The 27,086-nt window shown below is 36.9% G+C and overlaps 2 long non-coding RNA genes across 7 annotated transcripts; one reads left to right on the forward strand and one right to left on the reverse strand.

Moving 5' to 3' along the window:
• Positions 1-2,649: 2,649 nt before the first annotated feature.
• Positions 2,650-12,505, reverse strand: LOC110890416. 6 transcript variants are annotated; one of them, XR_004873125.1, is made up of 14 exons: positions 11,984-12,499; positions 11,662-11,736; positions 11,533-11,580; positions 7,797-8,298; positions 7,101-7,171; positions 6,843-6,953; positions 6,451-6,561; positions 6,018-6,170; positions 5,289-5,946; positions 5,079-5,126; positions 3,836-4,690; positions 3,545-3,565; positions 2,854-3,223; positions 2,650-2,740 (listed from the first exon to the last, which is right to left on the reverse strand). It is a non-coding gene; the product is annotated as an uncharacterized LOC110890416 (long non-coding RNA). The 6 variants fall into 6 exon arrangements; XR_004873128.1 differs by having other exon boundaries at positions 2,652-2,740; positions 2,854-3,565; positions 11,984-12,155; positions 12,383-12,505; XR_004873127.1 differs by having other exon boundaries at positions 2,652-2,740; positions 2,854-3,565; positions 11,984-12,275; positions 12,383-12,499.
• Positions 8,652-11,147, forward strand: LOC110890417. Its single transcript, XR_002564485.2, has 6 exons — positions 8,652-9,490; positions 9,628-9,727; positions 10,065-10,146; positions 10,346-10,488; positions 10,653-10,881; positions 10,977-11,147. It is a non-coding gene; the product is annotated as an uncharacterized LOC110890417 (long non-coding RNA).
• Positions 12,506-27,086: the final 14,581 nt, after the last annotated feature.

Consider the following 27,086-nt stretch of genomic DNA (forward strand, 5'->3'; position numbering starts at 1 on the left):
GAGGTTGAAGATGAAGTGTGGTGGTGGGGTTTTATAAATAAAAATGAATCAGATGCCCTGATGGTCCCTGTGGTTTCGCCTTTTAAGAAAAGGATATTTTTGTTATTTCACATCATTTTAACAGAGAAAAGTGATTGAAGTTAGACCCAGGGACTATCCGTGAACAAAAAATGAAAACTTGGGGACTATTCAGGTAGTTTTAGAAAGTTGGGGACTATAGGTGAAAAAAGGCGAAACCACAGGGATTATCCGGGCATTTTTCTCTTGTTTATATTTAGTTCATGTTTGATATAGAAATTAGCTAACTAACTCAAAATTTCTTGTCTAAACTGAAAGCATGACCTAATTTTATATTGTCTAATAATTAAAGCCTGACCTAATTCAAATAACCAAATGTTATTAAACAGTTCAATAAAGCCCCTTATATTTGATCCAATTAAGCTTACTAATGGATTAGATTTTGTAGGCCCGTTAAAACCCTTCTATCAAATATGGATTAGATTAGTTAAAGACATGTATGAAATGTCCTTAATACCCTTATCCCTTAATATCCCTTAATATTCCCTTAATACCCGTAACATAGGCAGATTTACATCAGATTATAATATATCATTTAAATTTTGGTCTTTAGTTCTATTCATACTATATTAGCCCATGTTTTATAGATAAGTATTATTTTAGTTTAATCTTTTCTAATTAATTTATATATAATCCTCCTACTAAATATTATTTAGTTTAATTTCTTATGGATAATTATTTTTTAGTTTAATCTCCTTGTCATCATCACACTTCTCCAAAAATGCAACTTGACTGTTATAAGTTGTATGAAATGACTAACATCATCATCGATCATTATCATCGTCACACTTCTCCAAAAATCTCCAAATATCTCTCTCAACTCTCAACATTCAACACAGATCTTCATCATCTTCATCCAGCTTCATTATCTTCATCCATCTTCATCTTGAAAACAGAGGTTTGAATCATCATCTTATCTATATATATATTTGATATTTGTGATGTTTTTGTAAAAAACAGAGGGTTGATTTGGGTATTTTGTTTTAGTTTTTGATAATGATAATCTGAATGCCGCATGATGATGATGATAATCAGTTTTTTGTGAATGTTTTTTTTGAAAAAACAGAGGGTTGATTTGGGTATTTAGGTTTCAATTTTTGATAATGATAATCTGAATGCCGCATGATGATGATGATGATAATTAGTTATTTGTGAATCAGGTTTTGATAATCAGTTTTTGATAATCAGTTATTTGATAATCAGTTTTTGATAATCAGTTCTTTGATAATCTGAATGCCGCATGATGATGATAATCACTTATTTGTGAATGGGTTGATTTGGGTATTTGATTTTAGTTTTCAGGTTTGTTTGTTCTGTTTTTGTTCTGTTTTGGTTCTGTTTTGTTCTGTTTGTTTGTTTTGTTTTTGTTCTGCTTTGTTATGTTTGTTTGTTTTGTTTTGAAAAAACAGAGGGTTGATTTGTTTTGCTTTGTTCAGGTTTGTTTGTGATGTTTTTTTGTGAAACTTTTGTATAGAATGGCTGTGGATGTAAAGATACGCAAAACACCAACTACGAAGGCGAGAACACTTGACAACCTCCTAGAAGATAGTACGGTGCACATAAGGAAGTGATTGATCAAAACGATCAATTGCATATGAATGAATACAACCCCAGTGGCAGATATGTAATTACCGAGCTCTGGAATTTCAAGGAAAATCGAAGAGCTACACTGGTGTTATATTCATTCATATGAATGAATATAACCCAAGTGGCAGATATGTAATTAGCTACACTGGGGTTATATTCATTCATATCTGCTACCTTCCGAAGTGCACCCGTCAGTAAAGATCCACAATTGCTTGTGGTGGTGTGACGTTTTGTCTCTGTATTGTATGTTACAGTCTTTTGTTATCGAGTCTGCAAGTTCCGTCAAGTCTACGAAGTTGGTATGACGTTTTGTCTCTGTATTGTATGTATTAAAACTTTACATTTAATATACAATTTAGGCTTTAATAATTTGTTATAAAAATATTAATAATGCCAATACAACTTTCATCAACAACTCTCCTTAAATATCAGGTTATGTGAATGATATGAAAGAACCAACTGGATCAACTTTTTCAGTAATAAGCAACTCTTCCGGAAGATGTCCTCATTTCATCAGTTACAATAGATAAATCAACATTCAATGAATGATTAATAGTTATAAGAAAACTTTATACAGCATACAGTTTGTAATATTTGTTAATGGGTTGCTCTCAATGTTATGATTTGACGATTCAAGTTGTGTGATCATTGAAGATACAAACAATGATAGATTGGTGAATTATACTTAGTGTTGTTAAAACACTGTTTTGAAAACACTTTTGGCTTAAAACATTAGTTTCAAACACTGTCCTTAAATCAACAGTAGTTTCAAACAGTGTTAACCCAAAAGTGGTTTCAAAACATATCATTAACAACAGTATTTTAACCGAACAATGGTTTAAATTGTTTGCGTTTAGTTATATATCTCTATAAAATAGTATGTTAAAGACAGTTTATTTGAAAATTGATTATAAAAAATGATCAACTCATAAATGATCAGAAGATCAAAGGGTAAAAGGGAGGTTATTATAACAAACCCTCACACTCTCAACAGAGTTTCATTCACTTGATCAAAACACAATATACTAAACGCCTCAGATTTGTTATCGCAAGTTGTTGTCGAAAACAGCAATGCCTGCAATCAACGTTTCATGTTTCAAATACATACTGAATTGCCTTACATAATGAAAGGGTGTAAACTCCCTCAAAGACTTAAGAAAAGAGCCAAAATGATTCAAAGAACCTTACTTGCAATGGAGGTAGAAGATAGGTGTGTTATTACTCATGTTTAAGATAACCACTTCCGCAACAAAGAGTTTCTTCTTATTACGTGAACCTGTATCATCTGAACCGTTTTGACCCATCCTTTGTGTCTTCCTCTCTTCTTGCTCACATGAACACGAAAGAGGTTATCTTGAACATGAATAATAACACACCTATAAAACAATGTTAAAAAAAGTATGTGTTAGTATTATAAGCTTATTAACAAATGAGACCATATTAATTTAATATTTAACATCATGATAACCAAGAGGCAATCTTCGTATAGTCTGAAACATAAAGCATCCTTGAACATGGGTCATCGGCCAAATCAAATACTAAAAAGCAGATTATATCCCTGCATGAAAAACAAAATCGATAAATTTAAGGAAAATGATTTTGAAAGATGATAACCCAACAGTAGAGGATCTAATTCTACAACTTCGATAAATGCAAGGGTGTTCTCAAATAATGGTTCATAGATGTTTTGAAAACCAACAAAGAATGACAAATGTCCACAGTGCTGCTTCGTTGGACATTTGTCGGTCTTCAAACATCTAGGGAGCATTATTTGAAAACACACCTAAATTTACCAAAGCTGTAGAATTAGATCCTCCATTATTGCGTTATCATCTTTCAATCACATTTTCCCTAAATTTATCAATTCTGTTTTTCATACCTCCCAAAGCCACCTATCCGCCTGCAAAGAGATCGAAATGAATGTGAAATGATTTGAGATAGGTTTTTTAGTGAGAGAGAGATAGAGAAGAAAAGAGGGCGGTTTAATTCCCTGGCATTTATTAAGCCCTTCTCTATTCTCTATTTTAAATTTCAAATTTCAAAATTCAAATTATATCTCTATCTATATTAATATAATATAGAAGATAGATTTATAATTAATATAATATAGAAGATAGATTTATAAATATACAAAAGGGAATAATGACATCAACATTAACATGTGACATACCTTAGGAGTTGACACATTCATGAGTATCTAATGCCCAAAATTACTCAAAGCCCTAAATAATATGACTGCAAGCGTAATAATTTAAAATCAAATGCAAAACTAATGAATTGAACTTAACGACACGCTTATAAAAAACTCTAAAAATTATAAAAAAGAAAAAAAAACTAATGAATAATCAAGACATCATGTTTCGAATATAGGATTAACTTCTAACGCTGGGTGACATTCCATTCCTACCTGTTTTCAAACCACTGTTTTAACCCAACAGTGGTTTCAAACATCTGTTTTCTCCACAAACCACTGTTTTAAAGTGAAAACAATGGATCATTTTAACTATAAGTGGATAGCTTTATCAGTGGATATAACACTGATTTTGAACAACAGTGCTTATCAAGAATATAAGAGAACAGGGGTTGACTTTCAGCAGTGGACAATATTTAGAAAACAGATGTTTGAGCACAACAGTAGTTAGGGGTAAGGAAATGGTCTTTAGCAGCACTTGACTTAGGGCAGTAGATTAAATAGCAGCACTTTGTCTTCAGCAGTTGTTGTACATAAGCAGTACTTAATGGACAGCAGTTGTAGTATACAAACAGTGGATGAGGGGCATCAGATGTTATAACCACTTTCAAGGGGAAAGTCTAATGCAAACAGCTGCTTATGATGAATCCACTGATGTGAACCAGTTTTAGCTCTTATTATCTGTACCTCTTTAATAAAATAAGAAATTAAATTAGAGTTATTTAAAGAGCTACTCACCCTTTGTGCAGATATACCTTTTGATTCTAGCGGTCCAGCTCAATTACTTTGTTTGCATCAGAACTGCTCCAAAACTAATGTGGAATGTGTGAACACCTGCCACACATATAAACAGAAGTGGTAAAAAAGGGTTAACTACACCAAAATGTAACAAATTTTAGCTGTTTGTAGCGAATTATATTCATATTCCTTATGGTTTTAACATTTTAAATACACCAATAAGTACTGAACTTACCATGTATTGCCTCATAAGCATGAGATGAATACGTGATCAGTTTAGATGAGTCGCATACATACCATGGTACCAGTATGGGCAGAGACATTACCTACTACTCTTTTCTTCATAATACGCATACGTATTCGACATCCTTTTTCCGAATATTTTGTTTGTCCAAAAATGTTTTTTCCTTTTTTTCTAATTTAATTCAGTACTCTTAAGATTATTTTAGGATTTGGCCTGACATGACGTTACGCAAAAACATACCAAACGGATACGGCTCGACAGTCTCCAGCATTCGCTACCACAAGAAGCCTGCACATAAACAAAGCATTTATGGGGTGTTAGGTGTTGCATCTTAAAAGTGATTATAGTGTCATCTGGTTTTTAAAACTTGTCTGACCAATTGATCAACCTGTTTGATAACCACATTGCGCACACAACAAATGAACCGAGAATATAAGAAAAAGAATGTACCTTCCTAAAAGTAGAGCTGTCAATGTCGTAGTCCCAGTGGAGCTGCTAATGCTAGGTTCTTCTACCAAAGTGATATTAGCTGAGCACTTACCATAACTAAAAAATGCTGAGCAGTTGTTTAGAACAGATGTTTAGTACAGATGTTTTGAACAGACGTTTAGAACAGATGTTTAGAACAGATGTTTTGAACAGATGTCTTGAACAAATGTTTAGAACAGATGTTTAGAACAGAAGTTTTGAACAGACGTTTAGAACAGATGTTTAGAACAGATGTTTTGAACAGATGTCTTGAACAAATGTTTAGAACAGATGTTACCTGTTGTCCATCGACTACGCCTTTCGGCCTGATCTTAGGCCCTGACTCACCCTCCTAGAACAGAAGTTTTGAACAGACGTTTAGAACGGATGTTTAGAACAGATGTTTTGAACAGATGTCTTGAACAGATGTTTAGAACAGATGTTTTGAACAGAAGTTTTGAACAGACGTTTAGAACATATGTGTAGAACAGATGTTTTGAACAGTTGTTTTGAACATATGTCTTGAACAAATGTTTAGAACAGAAGTTTTGAACAGATAATAATTCAGAGAAAGATAGAGATACCAGCCATAAAAATTCAGAGAAAGATAGAGATACCAGCCTCTATACCAACAGCTTTACTACAAGAAACAGTTAATATTTGAAAGTTACAAACAAAATAGTAAAGAAAAAAACTTGACTTTATATATACCTCGGCAAGGACAAGGTTAATCAGCTGCTCGGCTTTAGCGATAGCTTCTGAAGTACATGTAAGCTCAACTGCTCTGGTGAGTGATTAAGGACCATGATCCATATATTTGATAACCTTAATCGCAAAGCCGCCTACGAACTCAGCCTCTCCAAACTACAAAAAATCAACAAAAATATTCAGCACGTCGATTCACAAATAATTTTAACATAAATCATTAAAAAACTGCAAAAATTCAAAGCCTATAACAGAATTGATTATCAAATAATAAATTAAAATGCCTATTACTCTTCCTTTAACCTAATTTTACTTCTATGTTACACAGATAGGGCATTATACTCTAATCTAAATACTTAATCTCATCTAACTATTGCAACATATATCTCATCTAACTACTGAACAAAGAGCGAGCAGGAGGTCTAGGTCAGATCTTTACCTTTGTTTGTGCTTAAATGAAAAACACAACCATCGTCGCTTTGATTTCTCGTTGTTTTTGTCGACGACGATGGAGAATCGCAATGCCGCCTACGAACTCAGCCTCTCCAAACTACAAAAAATCAACAAAAATATTCAGCACGTCGATTCACAAATAATTTAAACACAAATCATTAAAAAAACATCAAAAATTCAAAGCCTATAACAAAACTGATTATCAAATAATAAATTAAAATGCCTATAACTCTTCCTTTAACCTAATTTTACTTCTATGTTACACAGATAGGGCATTATACTCTAATCTAAATACTTAATCTCATCTAACTACTGCAACATATATCTCATCTAACTACTAAACAAAGAGCGAGCAGGAGGTCTAGGTCAGATCTTTACCTTTGTTTGTACTTAAATGAAAAACACAACCATCGTCGCTTTGATTCCTCGTTGTTTTTGTCGACGACGATGGAGAATTGCAATGCCGCCTACGAACTCATCATATCCAAACTACAAAAAATCAACAAAAATATTCAGCACATCGATTCACAAATAATTTAAACACAAATTATTAAAAAAACTGCAAAAATTCAAAGCCTCTAACAGAATTGATTATCAAATAATAAATTAAAATATATGTAAGCAAACTGTCCGAACCAGCTTGATGACAAATCCCTATTCTTTCCACTTCCAACAGTTCCACAAGCTTGTTAAATCCTCCATAAAGACTGTTACAGAACTTCATCAAGACTGTTACAGAACTTCAACAAATGCTTTATGTCGTAAATGGTTGGAAAATATATTTCTCTCAATTTAAAGAATCAACCTCTCATAATTCAACAAAAACAAAAACAACATTTCTGGATACAATTATTCAGATCCACAAAATCTACCACCAACAATAATGGACACTGAAGATAGAAACAGATGAGATCGGAACAAATTTTTAGATGAGATCGGAACAAATTTTTAGAGAGAGAAAGGGATTTGGTGATGGATCGGAAAGAGAGAAAGAAGAAAGGGAAAGAGGGTGGTGGGTTTGAATCTCCTCTATCCCTGTGCACAGATATATGGTGTCTTGGGATAATAAAATGAATTCAAAATTTGAAATTTGAAACACCCGGTTTTTTTTCCAATTGTATTAAAAAGTATACATAGTGCGATAGTATTAACCCACAATTTAAATTAGGCCAAGTGCCCAACAACAGATTAGCAGCTTCATTCCATTTCAAATCAGCCCTATAATATATCTTATACAACTATAGTGATAGAACAAACTTTACATAGATATTTCACACAAACATATCAAAGCCATGGAATTAATTGAAAAAAAAAGTTAAAAAGAAAAATTACCAATGGTTGCAATCTTCATGCCAAGTATGCAGATCAAGATATAGAATGTCTTCTATCTTCATGCCAACGTGAAAGCTTTTGGCAATCCATCAAGCTGCAAACCTTTTTTCTTTCCATGTCACTTAACATTGGATGTGCCTGTTATATATCATCACTAAATATTAAATATATATACAGATTGTTGAGCTTAGAAAGAAGAAGAATACTTACTTTTAAGTAAATATTAATAGCTCTATACATTCCATCTTCTAAAACCTTTGCTTGTTCAAGAAATTTTTATTGTGTGACAACTTCTAGGACATATCCAAGATCGAATATGATTATTTTGGTAATTTTATAAAACAGTAAGATATACTTACTTGCAGCGATAGAACTCGCGATGATAGAAGTGACAAATCACCTTTTTGCTATTGGTGGCTTCACCCAAAAAGTCTCCTTCGGTTATCTCTCTGTACTCCCCGTTTCCTTTTTTAGTCAAAGATTGTCTCTTCTCAGCTTCTCTCTTTTGCAATCAAAGATCAAAACATAAACAACACTATTTTTAATTTCCATCGATATTCACAATTTTAGGGCCCATGAGTTTTCCCTAACGGGTTGTCATGATTTTAAGAAAGAGTCAACACTACTACAAAATGGAGTATTAGACGGTGTTGAAGTTTTATTTTAGACGGTGTTAAAGCAATAACACCGTCTTAAAATCAATATCCATATGACCATCATGCTGTTTTGATTAAAATATTCAAGAAAATTCAAAAAAACCCCGTCTAATGCTTTAACACCGTCTTATACTATTTTATGCAATCTTTAGACGGTGTTATGTTGAACACCGTCGTATAAATATCATGAACTTTGATTAAAATATTCAAGAAAACATAAAAAAAGGAACTTAAGAATTTTCACAGATCTAGACTCAACAATTTTCACAAAATCAAACCCTCAAACAAGACATCTCCTTCCCTCTGATTACGCTCCGGCGGCCGTAATAACCGGCAGAGCCATGCTCCGATCATCTTGTTCTGCTGGGTTCATCTCCGACCAGTCAAACACCCCTCACCCCTCACCTCAAACTTGCCGGCGAACATCTGACGGCGGCGGCGGAAGTACGTTGGACGCGTGGCAGGGCCACAACTATAATATCAGGCGGTAAAGGTGGCTTATGGGGGAGTTTCGCGTCAAATTGAAGGGCAGAGGCGGTGGTGTATGGTTGTGGTAGGGGCGGAGCAGTAGCGTGTGGTATGGTACCAACTAGTTGCGGCGTTTGGCGATGGGTGGTTGTTGGTGGTGACTTCGAACAGGCCTGCGACGTCGTGGATAGAAGGCAGCAGCGCCGCCTTTCCGACGAGAGACAATAGCAGCGATAGCTGTAACTCGGGGCGTCGGTGTTAGGGTGAATCCGTAGGTGGATGTCGGTATATGGGTGGTGAGCGGCTGCGTCTTAGGCTTCAGTCATAACCCGGATGTTCCGATCAAAGGATGTAAGATTCGATCATTTTTTTTGGGTATAAACCTCCAGTTATTATATATATTATAGATAGCTTGGTTTGTAACTGCTATTTGACTTATCATCATCGTTGTTCACTCTCTCGGATTGAGCCGGAATGGAACCACCACCCTCGACACCGTCTTCACCATTCCAGCGGCCTCCTCTCAGTAATATTAGCAATTACCAATCACCGCCCTCACGTCACATCACGGTAATGTGTCATCCCTTCTGATTGAAACCAACATATCAGTATTAACCAAATTGCTAAAATTGCTCATAAATTTGTTGGTTGATTCTGATACGTTAGTGTATTATGATAATATGATCTCACTTTAACTAATTTATTAGGGGGAACATGACAACAAGAAAGGATGTAGTTGGAGTAACACGCATGAAGATCCATTCGACCCTGAGATAGAGGGCATTTTTTGTTACTTCTCCCTCTGAGGTCAATTTTAATCTTTGTTATCGTATACACATTGATGTGATTCAACAGCAAGCAAACGTAAAATTGTTTCTATCCCCTAACTCTGGTAGGTTAGGACCACTGTTAGCATATTTCATTATATTCTTTGCAACTAAATGTTGTTAAATTGTACGTTTTCATTTAATTATTAAAATCTCAAAATTTATTTCATACTTAACTCATGGCTTTCTGAATTTGTGTTAGTTGTTTGTTAATGCACTAAATTGTTGGTTTGCACCAGTAAACATTATCATGTTCATAAAATTAAGGATTCGATATTTTTATAAAATTTGAGGTTTGTCTTTCTTTAAATTTGTAGGGAAAAGTGCATGGTCTGTATGATATGCTTGTGGATCACAACTGGGATAAGAATAGAGCCATTGAGAGACAATCTAAATAAGGTCAGGAGCAAAAAGACTTACATACAATTCAGATGATGAAAAGGATGGTCATGTTGCTTAATTGTCCATCAACGAGTGTCACGAGAAGGCGCATATCTTGATCTAAATTTTCTATCTTTTGTTTTCTAATCGCATTGATATAAGATGTTTATCATTTATATCAGTCATAACGTGTAAGCTAATGAGTTTAATTTTGTAGATGACTCAACTAAGTGACGACTAATGGAAACAATTTTTAAAGGAAATATATCAAATGGGTCGGAAGTTACCTAAAGGCATAAATCCTCCTAAGTCATTCTATTTCAAAAGTATTCCGTGTTTCCATGATACTCGCTTTAAAAGGTATTCCCTATTATGGTATTTCCTCTAGAAACTAGCACAATTAGGCTTTCATAAACAAAGGGAATGTCTAAACTAACATTTAGGCATGACCATTATTTATATGAAAGATTGCTCATGAGAGCAAGTATAAAGAATTTGTTAGCGCTGCTATTTATTTAAATCAGGTTGCAACCGAGAAGAAAAGATTGGAATTATTGGAAGATGACATGGAAAGGGCACATGCTAGGCTTTTTACAATTGAGAAATGCAGCCAAGTTTGTCTCTTAGAAGTGAGATCTTCATAAAGACAGTTAAATGCAGGATGAGTTGATCATGAATGAGTTTGTTCATGCATAACATTACTCATTTGCTAATAGTTTGCATGGTACTGATGAAGATCAAACAATGATCAAGGTTAGTTTTTCTTTTTTTAGTCTTCTTTTGTGTCTTTTTTATATATTCTATGTTTGCACTTTGTCTCCATGAGCAACTTTTGACAATGATCACAGGTATGGCAATGGATGGAAAAAGCTTTTGAAATGGTCAGCGGATATGACGTACAATTATTACATTTTATATGATAGGTAGCTTTATGACGTGTTTGTAAATTGTGACTTAAAACGAACCCCGATTGTGATGTTTATGCTTAAGTTATTTTGAAAGGCAACCATTTATGCTTACGTTTATGCTTATTAGTTTATGTTTATGTTTATTTAGTTTTTGTGTGTCGTGAACCGGAAATTGGCAGGTTTGTATTGAAAAAACAAGAAAAAAAACGTTTTTTAAGCATCAGCGACGACAGGGAAATAGTGACGATTGCGACGACATGATAACAGCGACGATTTATACATAATATCAAAAGACGGTGTTCATCAAGTTTAATATGGGGATCAAATTGAACACCAAAAGACGGTGTTCATCAAGTTTAAGCCGGTGTTCAAGTTGAACACCGTCTAATAAGACTGTATTTTAAACCGGTGTGCTTTAAGACGGTGTTGAAAACACCGTCTTAAAACCCATATCACTCCGTCTAAAGCTCTGTTTTGTAGTAGTGCAAATTACAACCTTAAGAGCCGCGATCCTATCCGCATGTAGCTTTTCCAGCTCGGGGTACTGCGTCATTTAAGTAGATAAAAATGAAATTTTTGATCAAGAAACATACAAAGTACAACGAATAATTAATTTAACACTTACATCCATCAACTCATCTAGATCAACCTCCTCATTATTCGAGGATGATGCTTGTGCTTTTTCTTGAGCTAATAATCCCTATAACAATAACGTAGATAAGAAAGATAAAAATACAAACTATTAAATTGATAATTATCAAAAAAAAAAATCTAAATAATTCATCCTTAATCTGTTCTAAGTTCTAACATTGATCAAAATCAAACAGGCATAATCATAAACTGAGCAAAACCCTAACAGGTATTACAATTAATTCTAAAAATAAAACCAAAATCATAAATTTATTATAAACCTTAATGCAATATGTTAAGAAATTAAAGATAGATACCTTCTAATAATCACGAGCAGCTGCAACCATAACATTTCCATATGCTAAAGTTTGCAGAGTCAATTTCACTGAATCCGGATTCATGTTACTTCTGTCTGTAGAAACCCTAAATTTTAATTTCAATAATACGCCAATTTTTCTGTACGTGAAGCGTGTTGAAGAAGATGAAGCCCTAAATACGATATACTCGAACATTTATCACAGAAAATACAAACAACAATCTAATAAACGAACATACAAATCTGTTGATGACATTTGTGTGAGAAGTAAACATATAGTAGATCATCAAACCCTAGGTTATGAAGAATGAAAAACAAATCAGCAAACACTCTAAACGAAGATTGACAGCCATCGATATATGAAATCCGCGTGTTTAATCGAAAATATTAATGATCTAACCTTGATTTGCAGCGTTGATGATATGATCTCTAAAGATCCGAAGAGAATACAGAGAGAGAGAGAGAGAGAGAGAAAAAAAAAAGAAACCGTAGTTGTGATATGAGAGAGAATGAGTGAGAGGATTGAAATTATAATTTGAATTTTGAAAATAAAGTCAGAACTATAATTTGAGGGGATTGAATTTTGAATTTGAATTTCCCTCTCAACTTTGTCTTGTAATAATTGTATTTTAAAAGATTTTAAAATCAGATTATATAAATATTGAAAACGGATTTATGACATCAGCATTTACATATGGCATAGCTTAGGAATTGACACGTAGGCAGATTTACATCAGCAAATTTTCTCTTATTATAGCTAGTATAGATGCCCATTTAGCTACTCATCACAAGGATAACTCGACAGTTGTAACGATAAAGTCAAATTGTTTGAGACTATTGTTTCTTGTCTATCTGTTCAAAAAAGTAGTGTGATTCCCTGCGTTTTGCGGCGCATTCAGTTAGTAACAGTTCGATTTGGGACGGTATCATCATCGAAAGAGAAAATACGAAACGTGTAAAACAATTATGATTTAAATATATAAAGGAAATTATTTATGATGTTTGATAAACTAATTAACTTGTGCTCCCAATCAAAACTTGGGCCAAATAACAAAATTTTGTCCTGCATAACTTTTTTTGTCTTTGATTTTTGTAATTTTGCAAAAATAGCTACCGAATACATAACACTTATGATTGTTGTATAAAGTTGTAGGCATATGTCTCTTTCAAATTGTAAAACAAAATAAAAAATGCACATTCCTTTGAATTTATGACGTGTTTCATGTGTGGTATAATTTGTAGTATATTTTTTTAGCACTTTTTACTCGTTATCAAGCTTTAAATTTATAAGACACGATACAATACAATCACTCTCTACAACACGTTAGGGCAAGTGCACCTATCGTTGGTGTAGCATAGTGATGGTAAGATACCAAGGTCATCCAATGACACAAGAGTTTTTAATACCGGAATGTCGTTGATGTCTAATCTAATAAAAAATTGGAAAAAAGATGTTAGTAAGTTTAAAAAGAAAAAAGAGAAATAAGAATAAAATAAAATGTTAGTTAAAACAATAAACAAGATAGAATCATTTGGTTCTAAGTCTTCCTTTACGTATACTTTGATGATTTCCACACTTTAGGCTTTTTAAGAGATTATCTATGTTATTGTAGCATGTCCCACTTTTAGAGGCAACACTACCCTCAGCCATATTAGTCTAAGTCAACAGGGATACAGTCCCGCAAGGATGGATTATTGAAGAATAACTAAGTAAGTTATTAATGCAAAATGTGGTATGTCCCTATTTTGGAGGCAACGCTACCCTCGGCCATATTGGTCTGAGTCAGCAGCGATATAGTCCCGCAAGGCCGAGTTAAAGTTTTAATAGTAGTTTATTTATAAGGGATTCAAGCCGTTCTTACTTCCCCCGATTTGATCTATCTGCATCAAGAGAAGTCCTACCCAAACCACCCTTCTAACCCCCTTCCAGGCAGTTAATGCACTTTATATAGACCGTAAAGACACGAATGAGTGAATCAACAAAACATGAAGAAATGATAGGGTAAAGTTAACTTTCTATATATAAAACTAGTTATTAAAGTCATTAATATGAACCCAAATAAAAAGTAGTCAAAGCTTGGAAATCAAACGTAATAAATAAAAGATTTGTCTTCATCAAGTGATGTAAGAGATTAGCCAAGCATGACCTTTGTTTGACAAGAATGATCAATCTTGGATCCCGAGACTACTTCACACACTCTAAAAGTGGATAATGGAGGAATGTGGTGGATGATGGTGTTGGAGTGGTGGTGGAATGGTGACAAGTAAGAGAAAAGTGATTTGCCAAGGAATGAGTTGATGTGAATCAAGCCCCTCTAGTTATAGCTGAATTCAGTCCCTCCATAATGCCCCATTTCCATGGGGCACGATCCCATGTCCCTTCTTTCTTTTTCTTCAATTAATGCCCAATGTCATATCGTATGCACACACGGCCCCGTGTGACAGTAGGCACGACCCCGTGGTCAACTTTGTGGGGGTCTTGATGTAACGACTCGCCCAAAAATGTCCTAAAACGCTCAGTAAGTGGAAACCCGGACTCCTGAAACCCTAATGTTCATGAAAAACCAAGAAATTAAGAAATTTGGATTTCACGCGGGCCGCGTAAGACATAAGGGTAGTCTACGCGGGCCGCGACAGATCGAAAATCACCGGATAAGCATGAAGGCCACGAGGCATGACACGCGTCGACCAGACGCCTACGCGGGCCGCGTATGTGTTCCTTCGAGTTTACGCGGGCCGCGACGCGCTCCAATTTCAGCCTATAAATAGAGGACGATAGTTTCATTTCAAATCGTTCAATTCTTTTCTTTCTCTTGTTCTCTTGTTCTGTCATTCTAATGTCAGAACTTCTAAACCCCGAAACTCTGCCCGTTATTAGGGTAATAACTCTAATCACTGGTACGATACTTTATCCGATCGATTGAAACAGATCCGATGGATGTTTAAGTGCTGCCAATATCTGGCTATACTTTGTCATTCATTGTGAGGGTTTTGATCTCGTGATTATCGTCAAAGTTGAATTGAGTTAATACGCTAATACAGGTTCCATGGTGTCTAGAAGTTAAAACTCATAATTAGGGAGCTGCTAGAATACTTAGCAACTAAGTAAACTTAATAGCTAAGTAAACTTAATAGTTAAGTAAACTTAGTAGTTAAATAAACTTATTAAACTTACTAATTACGTACACTTAGTTGTTAAGGAAACTTAGCAGTTAAGCTAGCTGAGTAGATTAAGTAATCTGATAATTAAGTTAAGTAATCGACTAAGCAAATTATAAGAGTTAAGATAAATTAATTAGTTAAGTAATTAATTAATTAATTAATTAAGAAAGATTAATTAAGATTAATTAAGTTAAGTAAGATTAATTAATCAGTTAAGCAAGATTAATTAAGTTAAGTAAGATTAATTAATCAAGATTAGTTAACTAAGTAATTTAAATAGATATATATGAGGAAGGTGTGAGGAAGGTGCAAAAGGATATATATGGGGGCAGGAAGCTTCCTAGAAAATGTATAGGTAACTTCCTAGGAAGGTATATAGGAAACTTCCTGGAAATCTCATAATTCCTACCTATAAATAAGAGCCTAGGATTTCATTTTCTTTGCTCATTCCTTCTATTCTTCTCTCTATGCGTCGGTGTTCTAACCAATAATCACCGAGGCGATATTCTGCCCGATCGATTCGGGAACCAACTAACGAATGTCAAAGTGCTGTACTTTGTGAATTTCGTTAAACGAATGCCAAAGTGCTGTCTGAATAAGACTATACTTTGTGAATTTTGTTAAGGTTCTGATCTCGTGACCATCGTTAGGTTTGATATGGTTTTACACAAATACGTATTCCGTTCTATTAAACTATATCTATATGTTTAACTATCAGAATACTCACAACTATACACTTACAATCAAACAAGCTGTTTAATCATCTGTCTGAATAAGGCTATACTTTGTGAATTTTGTTAAGGTTCTGATCTCGTGACCATCGTTAGGTTTGGTATGGTTTTACACAAATACGTATTCCGTTCTGTTAAACTATATCTATATGTTTAACTATCACAATACTCACAACTATACACTTACAATCAAACAAGCTGTTTAATCATCAGAAGGTTCAGAATAATAAAGTATATGTTTAATCATCAGAAGGAGTAGAATCAAGAAGCTTGTTAAATCAATATTGCATGCTTATAATGTGAGTCATTCTCTTTTTATCAACAATGTTTTACAATACTCAAATTATTTTCAAAAGTTATAATTACAGGGATTAAGTCTTAGTTATCTTGAATCACTGGCAAGTAGGGTATTGTGCACATTACTAATTTCTCACGGTTAGGTTAACAAACCTAACAGTGATAATCATCACTACTTGGGTGAAAGGACCCAATAGTGGTATGACCATCATCACCAGGGTGTGACACGATGCCAGATAAAAATAAGATAGAAGCCATTGTAATCGCTCTTATGCTATAATTTATAACAATGTGTCATTTTGTACAAACTGAATGAACTCACCAGTATTTCCCGCTGACAAAATGTTTTTAAAACGCGTTTTAGGTAATTACAGTAGATCAGAATAAGAGTTGGATACGTCACCAAAAGGCTTACAGAGGTGGCTTAATTTATCAATTAAATTAAATTAAGAAAAGTTGTTTTATGTATTCGGGTTTATCCCATATTAAAGTTACCTTTCAAAACATGGTTTTATCCCATCTATTTAATAAATAAAATCCGGTGTTTTCTAAACTCTGATATTTTTCCTAACTCACGGTCCTGATAAATTTCCGCTGCACTACTTTTCTAAATAACCACCGGTACCACTTGACTGTTCGTGGCTTCCAGCCAGGGTGTGGTCGGGGGTCGTGACACTTGATGTGTGCGTGTGAGGTTATATTTTTAAGTATATTTTTAGCTCTTTTTACTCGCAATCAAGTTTTAGATTTATAAAACACGATATTCTAGTATCACTCTGCACACACGATAGGGCAAGTGCACCCATCGCGGACGTAGTATAGTGATGGTAAGATACCGAGGTTGTACAAGGACACAAGAGCTTTTAATACCGGCTTATCGTTAACGTCTAATCGAACCAAACTTTGATGAAAACGTTTTTAAAGCTAGAAAAAGATAAAATAATAAAGAAAAATAAAATATAAGGAAAAACAAATAGACAAGAAGGAATCACTTGGTTCCAACTCCTCTTTTAAGTATCCTTTAGTGATTTCCGCACTTTAAGTTATAGTAGTAGGCCCCTCTTTTGAAGGCGACGTTACCCTCAACCTATTGATTTGAGTCAGCAGGGATACAGTCCCGCAAGGTCGGTTTAAAGTTTAAATAGTAGTTTATAAATAAGTGATTCAAGCGTTTCTTACTTCTCCCGCGGGGGTTAAGACCGTCCGCTCGTGAAGTCCTACTAAGCTTGAACCAGGTTCTCGCAGGATATATACACTAAACGAGACATACAATTTACCCAACCCCCTTCTAACCCCCTTCCAGGCAATTAACGTGCTTTATATAGACCGTAAAGACATGAATATGTGAATCAACAACAGATGAAGAATGATTAGATAAATTCGCCTTCAATATAAAAACTAGTTATTAAAGTCATTAATACATACCCAATTAAAAAGGAGCCAAAGATTGGAATTCAAAAAGAAATACATAAAAGATTTGTCTTCACCAAGTGATGTAAGAGTTTAGCCAAGCATGGCCTTTATTTAACAAAGACTCTTACGATCGATCTTGGATCCCGAGACTACTACACACTCTAAATGATGGAAGATGGATGATGGTGGCGGAGTGGTGGAGTGGTGTCAAGTGAGAGAGAAGTGGTTTGCCAAGGGATGGTTTGGAATGGAACCAAGCACCCCTATTTATAGTTGAAATCAGAAGCTTTAGCACGGTCCGTGATACGTGGTTGAAAACCGGTGTTCGTTAGTGTATAACTTGATGCTTTTACATAAGTTTTAATTTCGGATAGCCTACTTTTAATCAAAAATGTGTTTTGCAGGTTTGATGGAGTTTAAGGAGCTTTTCGGGAGCTTTACGAGTCATCGGGTCGAAAACCGGGGCACCGGGACGCGTTACGGATCAACCGGGAGTGTGAAAAGTGAATTTTGGAGAAATGGAGAGGGAGAGCCCATCGCCGACGGGTCCCAGGCCGTCGGCGACGCCCTCTAAAAAAGCCCGTCAGCCAAACAATCCTTAGACAGACCAATAGGCCGTCGGCCACAGTTCAATTATTGGGAACCCGTCAGCGACGGGGTGGGACCCGTCGGCGACGGGCAGTGGATTACATGAACGCGAAAAATTGGTCTTTGGTTGTTGGAAACGATTACAATTGGTTGGGGAGCCATTTAACTCGGGAGTTACACTTAGTTTGAGTTTTGAATCTCAAATCTTGGAGCCTAATACCACCAAGCATTCATTACCAACAATCACCATCCATCTCTACCATACCTATCATCCCGAATTACAATCAAGAACCATCATCAATCATTCGCAATCACCAATCCATACAAACCCTAATAATCACCATCAATCTTTCCACCATTATCCTTCACCAAACCTTAAACATCCATCAATCCTCCATTGCTCAAGCTTCGAGATGACTTCATTCAAGTTCCAAGCATCCGGTGTTCAAGCTTCTTCAACCATGAGCGGCTAATCACCTTGGTTTCACCCCGGTGTAGGTAGTTGTTTAATTTAGGGTTTCAAAATGTTTCTTGCTTCAACTTTGTGACAAATTGTGTTTGATTTTTGAAACCATTGACAATAGTTTACATTTGTTTCGTATTCGTAAATTGTCGAATGATGTTAAAAGTTATGACTTTACGAAATGGTTTTGTGTAGTTATGCATTGTCGTGGTTAGGTTTTACTTGTGTTGATTACAAAGTGTATTCTTGTCTGTTTTTCGAAACGTTGATAGTTATTGGCACCTAAGTCACGACACACTAAATCCGCTAATCGTACGTAATTGAGTTGAATCTAAAAACTTGTAGAAACCGTAGGTTGGCAATTACCGAAACTGGGTGTGAACCCTTTTTATTATTATTGTTTAGTAATCAAGTTTTCTTGCATTTGTTAATCATTAGGCTTTATTCAGTTAAACCAATTCACTTAGTTTAAATTCATATCTTTCAACAAAACAAAAATACAAGAATATCATAGCAAGCTTCATAATTTGTGACACTTTCGCATCCACTCGCAAACCACATACTCTTTGTGGTTCGACCCCTTGCTACCACTAACTATTTGTTAAGGGTAATTTGGGCATATAAATATTATCTTTGACCGGAGCGCGACACTTCGATCAAATTTTGGCGCCGTTGCTGGGGAGTGCGTGCGTTTTGTGTTTGGATTATTGTTTAAATTTTCGTGATTAACTATTTAATTTGCATAGTTCTTTTCTTGTACTTTGTCTTTTTCCTTGTTACACGGGGTGTGTTACTTGTGCAGGTTAGAGGTAGTGCATGCATACGCGGAACTCCGGGAGGACTTCACCATTAGTCTACGAACCGGAAATCGAAAGAGTTGCAAGAAGAAATCTAGCAAGCCGATTGGAAGCAACACTTGCTTCTAATCAAACCAATCAAAGACCACAACTCACACCGACCATTGAAACCGATTCAATGGCAAACCAAAACTCAAACCAAAACCAAAACCCGAACCAATTCCAATACCGAAGCAACTTCAATCCTGCTCAAAATGTTCAACCTATACCTCAAGAGCGACTGGGTGGTAATAACAACAATGGACCACCCACACCACCTTTCCAAAACCAAAATCCCAACAACACCCAAAGAACACCCCAACAACAAAACCTTCATCGACAAACTTCCTTACCCCTCAACCTTGATGACCGGAATGTCAATTCTGACCGTCGAGGCAACCGAGATCGTGGCAATCCCGCGAACGAAGACCCATTCTTCAACATAGACGATTTGAGGAATGCCATCCCCGATGACGAACCATATAGTGTTCCCGGTTATCAATCGCCGGAACATGTGAGTGTGCATACGGAAAATTCGGACGATGGGGGATACTATGATGATCGGGTGAATGATGACGAAGATTGGGGGTATGTGAATCAAGGTAATGTCTACAATGCAAGAGGGTTTGAAGACGATGAGTTTGGCTATCAAAACGCCAACTTTGTGGGGAACGATGGCTACGGGTATGGGGATAGGAGAAATGATGGTTACGAAAACAACCGCCAACCACGGAATAACAACCAAAGGAACCAGAATGATGGGTTTTACAACAACAACAACAATGCTAACCCTAACCGGATTCCTCATTTCGTGGGAGGGGGTAACCAAAGGGGTAACCAAGGTGGAAACCGAAGAGATGATAGAAGAGGTGATAGAAGGGACAATCGAAGACCGGTTGATCAAGAAGTTAACGGTCCGCATCATCGTCAACGAGTGAATGACCGTTTCCGACCGGTGGTCACCGACAATGACTCACCGATTGTTTGTGAAAGAAGGATGTTCGATTGCAAACCCCACTACATCAATATACTTCCCCACTTTAATGGGAGGTCTAATGATGAGTCGTACATGCATTTGGCGGAGTTCTCTTCCATTTGTAATACTATCGGGGGGCACAACTTCGCATTGGAGGAAGTCAAGCTTCGATTATTCCAGTTTTCGCTAAAGGACAAGGCGAAGCAATGGTTTCTTTCACTTCTGGCGAATAGTATCCGGATATAGGGCGAGATGCAACAAGTCTTTTTGGATGAATACTATTCGATGGCGAAGACCGATGACACAAGGGATGAAATAAGGTTGTTTCGGCAATTATCGAGTGAACCGTTGCATGAAGCATTCACTCGATACATGGAGTTGATTCGGAAATGCCCACATCACCAAATAGAAAAGTGGGAATTGGTGAAATGTTTTGTACGGGGTTTGGATGATGTGACGTGGAATCGCCTCGAGTCAACGATCAACGGGACTCTATTGAGCAATCATGAAGATGATGATTGGGAATTTCTCGAGCGAATGAGCAAGCGGTCGAAGGAAAAGGAATCGGCTGATAGAGCCAAGAAACATCTCGTTTCCCGATCACTTCCCAATCTTGATTCTAAGGATCAGATTTCTACTTTAGAACGGGAAATGGCTCGTATAAAAAAGAAGGAGGTGAACGCAGTACAATTTGCGGTGTGTGAAGAGTGTGGAGATATCGGTCATAGAACCGAGCAATGTTCAACGGGGCCGAGTGATTACACCGAGGAGGTAAACCAAGTGTATGGAGATCGAAAGCAATATGACATGAATTCCAACACTTACCATCCGGGTTTGAGAAATCACCCTAACTTCCGGTATGGTAACACCTCGAATCAAATGAACCCGAACTTTCAATCGGGAAATCAAGGTGGGTCCTCGTATAACAATCATTAAGGTGGTAACCAAGGGGGTTACCAAAGGAATTACAATCAAGGGGGTAACCATGGGTATCAAAGCCGCGAAAGCAACTATCAACGGGGTTACAACCAAAGTGGAAATGGGGGTGGTGCATCAAACTCCCAAGGTGATGATTCGATTAATTCGAAATTTGATGCTATCATGAATGCTGTGAGTACTCTTACTAATTCACACCAAGTGTTCAAAGCCGAAGTGAGGAAAGAGTTTAAAGTGAGGGATAAATCTCAAAAGGCATTAGAGAAGCAAGTGGGGCAACTTGACCAAGAGATAGCTCAAATTCGTGGAAGTGGAGGAAGACTCCCAAGCGACACCAATGTGAACCTTAAGCATCAAGGGTCAAACTCGAAGAACATGAACAAGGTACCAATTAATAAAATTACCTTACGTAGCGGTCAAGTTGTAGATGTTAGTGAGGATGAGAATGAGGATGGTCAAACGGGTCAAAACAAAAATGATTTAAAAAAGAATAATAACACTCCCGTTGTGACCATACCCGTCCCCAAGGCTAAGGAAAAGGGTGTGGAGGCTAATACCGCCCCTTATCCCGAAGCATTGAAGGGACCCGTGAAGAAAGTTGTAAAGAAAAGAGGTCCACAACAAGAAGAGTTGTTGGAAATTTTCAAACAAGTAAAAATTAATTTACCTCTTTTGGATGCAATCAAACAAGTACCGTCTTATGCTAAGTACTTGAAAGAATTGTGTACCCAGAAACGAACTCATAAATTTCCTAAAAAATTAGATTTAACCGAAAATGTGAGTTCGATTCTTTTGGGTGCACTTCCACCTAAGCTCCAACATCCGGGTGCGCCTATCATTTCAATTCAAGTAGGCGACTTTAAAATCAACCAGGAACTTCTAGATCTTGGTGCTAGCGTGTGCATTCTACCGGGTAGTTTGTATGACCAATACATGTTTGGTACACTTCAGTCGTCAAACACCACTCTGGTGTTAGCCGATTTGACACCCAAATTACCCCGTGGAATTGTTTCGGATGTGATAGTAAAAATCAAGTATTTTTACTATCCGGTGGACTTTTTGGTACTTGATTATGTGGCTAAGGACCCAACCAAGCAACCTACGGTGATTTTGGGCTGACCGTTCTTAGCAACCACAAATTCTCAAATTGATTGCAAAACAGGAACGGTTGACATGACATTTGGAAACCGAAGGTTGAGGTTGCATTTTTTTCCGGACTTATGAACCCTCCAGTTGATGATGAATGCTATATGGCGGACATTGTTGACACGTGTATACCTCTTTGCGACACAGTCGTGGATAGGGAAAACACAATGGAGGATTGTTATATGTTTCACAGGTCACAGGTGGAGATGGATAAGAGCATAGACGAGGAGGTGAAAAGTTTGGAGGTGCTTGCCGTTAGAGAGGGAAAACCGACATGGACGCACGAAGTTGAGAGTTTACCGGAGAGCATTGACACTAAATTGAAGCCGTCATTAGTAGAGCCTCCAGAGGTTGAGTTGAAGGCATTGCCGAAGCATCTCAAGTATGCTTATGTTGGTAAAGGCAATACACCTCCGGTTATTATTGCATCAAACTTAAACGTGGAGCAAGAGGAGAAATTGATGGGTGTTTTGGTCACCAATCGGGCGATGATTGGATGGACCATTGCTGATTTGAAGGGTATTAGTCCCCCAGTGGTGATGCACAAAATCATCACGGAAGAGAATGCGACTCCCGTCCAAGATGCACAACGGAGATTAAATCCGAATATGCGGGAGGTGGTGAAAAAGGAAGTGCTGAAATTGCTTGATGCGGGTATCATTTATCCGATCTCGGATAGCCAATGGGTGAGCCCAACGCAGACGGTTCCAAAGAAAGCGGGTATACAAGTCGTCAAAAATGACGCAGGTGAAGAGGTAGCCACTCAGCCGGTAACCGGGTGGCGAATTTGTATTGATTATAGGAAGTTGAATACCGCAACTTCCAAAGATCATTTTCCCTTACAGTTCATTGATCAAATTGTTGAGAAATTATCGGGGCAACAATTTTATTGCTTCTTAGATGGCTATTCTGGTTATAACCAAATTGCCATCCATCCAGAAGATCAATCAAAGACCACATTTACTTGCCCCTACGGCACCTTCGCATTTAGGTGAATGCCGTTTGGATTATGTAACGCCCCCGCCACCTTCCAAAGGTGTATGATGAGTATCTTTTCAGATATGGTGGGGAAGTCTTTGGAAATTTTCATGGATGATTTCTCAATTTTTAGGTCATCATTTAAGGCTTGTTTGGACCAACTAGACAAAGTATTAAAAAGGTGTGTCGAAACTAGTTTGGTCTTGAGTTGGGAAAAGAGCCATTTTATGGTTCAAGAGGGAATCGTGTTGGGACACGTGGTGTCAAGTCGTGGGATAGAGGTTGATCGTGCAAAGGTACAAGTTATATCTACTTTGCCGTATCCCACGAGTGTTAAAGGTGTTAGGTCATTCTTAGGTCATGCATGTTTTTATCGACGGTTTATTAAGGGTTTTAGTGATATAACCAAGCCTTTATGTAACTTATTGTTAAAAGATCAACCGTTTGATTTTAATGAAAATTGTCAAAACACATTTAACAAGTTAAAAGAAAAATTAGTTGACGCCCCAATCTTGCAATCGCCAAATTGGTATTTACCCTTTGAAATTATGTGCGATGCAAGTGATTATGCGGTGGGGGCCGTGTTGGGACAATGGGTTGACAAGAAACCCGTTGCCATATACTATGCGAGTAAGACTCTTTTGGATGCACAATTGAATTACACCACCACCGAAAAAGAGCTACTCGCGGAGGTATATGCATTAGATAAATTTCGGTCATACATATGGGGTAGTAAAGTGATTATTTATTCTGACTACACTGCTGTTAGGTACCTCATGGAGAAGAAAGATGCTAAACCGAGATTGATCCGATGGGTATTGTTGCTCCAAGAGTTTGATTTGGAGATACCGGACAAAAAGGGTACCGAGAATGTGGTAGCGGACCATTTGTCCCGATTGATGGTCGAGGAGGATCCTAAATCATTAGAGATCAATGAGTCTTTTCCCGATGAACATATTATGAAATTAGATAAGTTGCCATGGTATGCTAACATTGTGAATTATCTTGTTACAGGTGATTTACAGACACATTGGGATAGATGGAAGAGGCAACATTTCATGTCTCAAATCAAGTATTATTGGTTGGAAGAACCGCACTTGTGGAAAGAGTGTGCGGATCAAGTGATTAGAAGATGCATAGACGATGAGGAAATTCCAAGCGTGTTGCAGCATCTACATTCGATTGCGCGTGGTGGCCATTTTAGTGGCCACAAAATGGGTCATAAAGTGTTGAATAGTGGTCTTTATTGGCCAACTATTTTTAAAGATGCAAATGAGTTTTCCAAAATTTTTATAGAGTGTCAAAAACTAGGGGGTATTTCAAAAATGGATGAGATGCCCATGCAACCAATCCTCGTAGTCGACATTTTCGATGTGTGGGGTACTGATTTCATGCGCCCATTCCCCAATTCTTATGGCAATTTGTATATCTTGGTGGCCGTTGACTACGTGTCAAAGTGGGTCGAAGCAATGGCTACCAAGACGAACGACCATTCCGTAGTTTGTAATTTTGTTCAAACCAATATTTTCTCAAGGTTTGGGATTCCTCGTGTCATCATAAGTGATGGAGGATCTCATTTTAAAACTTTTAGGTTTGGGAAACTTCTAAAACGGTTTGGTGTTGACCATAGAATTGCTACCCCCTATCACCCGCAAACAAGCGGGCAAGTTGAGGTGTCAAATAGGCAAATCAAAGAGATTTTGCAAAAGACCGTGCGGGCGGACCGGAAGGATTGGTCAATTAAGTTGAACGATGCTTTATGGGCCTACCGTATGACACATAAGACACCCATTGGCACCACACCTTACTGATTGGTTTACGGTAAAAATTGTCATTTGCCGGTGGAACTTGTGCATAAATCATTGTGGGCTATTAAAGAGGTTAATGTTCAATATGATAATGCAGGTAAGGAACGAAAACTTAAGCTTTGCGAGTTGGAGGAGTTAAGGGAAACGACATATGAATGTGCATCTAAATACAAGGATGGGATGAAGAAGGCGCATGATGCCAAGTTGAGGAAGAAAGAGTTCGAGATTAGGCAAAAAGTGTGGCTCTACAATTCGAAACTCAAATTCTTTCCCGGAAAGCTCCGAAGCAAATGGATGGGACCCTATGTTATCACCCGGGTCGGATAATTGGGTGATGTTACAATCGAGGACCCGAAGGATGGGTCACGGCAAACGGTAAATGGTCATTGGCTAAAACCGTTCCTCGAGGGTAATGAAAAAGTGGATGAAAACAAGGAATCAGTGAGCTTTGTGGTAAGCATTCCGGTTTATGAGGTCAAATGAAAAGGACCGGTAACGTTTTGTGTAAAGTTATGTATAATTATTTAATTGTTTGAGTGCTTTGGATATAATTGTTTTCGTTTCATTCTAACCCCTTGTGATTGTGTGAAGTCCGGACATTCTGAACGAATCATGAAGACGTAAGGTATGTTTTTAGACTTCGTTACGTGCATTGAGGACAGTACATGACTTTTCGGGGGGGGGGGGGGGGGGTAGGGCCGTTAACGGTTTGCGCGTTGTCAAATTTTAACTTATAAAAATTTACAAAAAGATTTTTAATAATTTTTAGGAATTTTGTTTGTATATAGCCCCTTTACAAAAAGTACATAATTTCTTCCCTATTTTTTCAAAAAAAATAATAATTATAATAAAAAAATTATTGTTTTTTGAAAATGGGGAACCCGTCGCCGACGGGGTATAGCCCGTCCCGGACGACTTCTAGAAATGCCCGTCGGCCACCAAAACCCGTATCCAGCCACATAAGGCGTCGGCCAATCTCGAGAAAAAAGGTGCCAATCGCCGACGGGTTGTGGTTTCGTCTGCGTCGCTGATTTGCTTTTAGGCATCCAAACTCGAACCAAAACTCTTTTCCACTCAACTAAACCCATTCCTAACACAACTTAACCCATAAACTCGAACCAAGGGTCCACTATCTGACCTATACGCATTCTAATCCACCAATATTCTGCATTCTCCATATCCATACATTACTCTCTCTCTCATGAAACTTCATCTTCTCCAAATTACCCACCAAGAACCCTAAAACCTTCAAATTCTCATAACTTCTTCAATTCTAAACCAAATCACCTAATTTTTGGGTCCATCTTGCGTGATTTTTCGAGAGGAACAAAACCCCCATCACGGTTTTCATCAATTCTTGCTAGTTTGCAAGATTTCTGGGCGTGTAATTTCGGGTTTTAGAAGGGGTGTTCATCAATTTGCTTGCTTTACATCTTTTTCTTAGTTCTTCTTGTTTACAACACTAAAGGTATGGATTTTACTCAAACTTATGCATGATTATCATATGTTAGTTGTTTTTCTTCCGAAATTTTAAACTTGTTAGTTTAAGAGTAGGTTGTTTAGACAATGTATGTTGATTTAACATGATTTTGAGTAAGATTAGTTGTTTTGGATGGAATTTGAGCATGTTATAACCATAGTGAAGTGATTACACTCGTTATTTACATGATTGAACATGAAGTTGATGTTGAACCTTGTTGAATTTATAAGAAATGGCGAGTTAACAAGTTAAATTGATAGGTATATGATAAAATGAGCGACTTTGGAAGT

This window comes from Helianthus annuus, chromosome 11 (genome assembly GCF_002127325.2).
Source record: "Helianthus annuus cultivar XRQ/B chromosome 11, HanXRQr2.0-SUNRISE, whole genome shotgun sequence".
Lineage (NCBI taxonomy): Eukaryota > Viridiplantae > Streptophyta > Magnoliopsida > Asterales > Asteraceae > Helianthus > Helianthus annuus.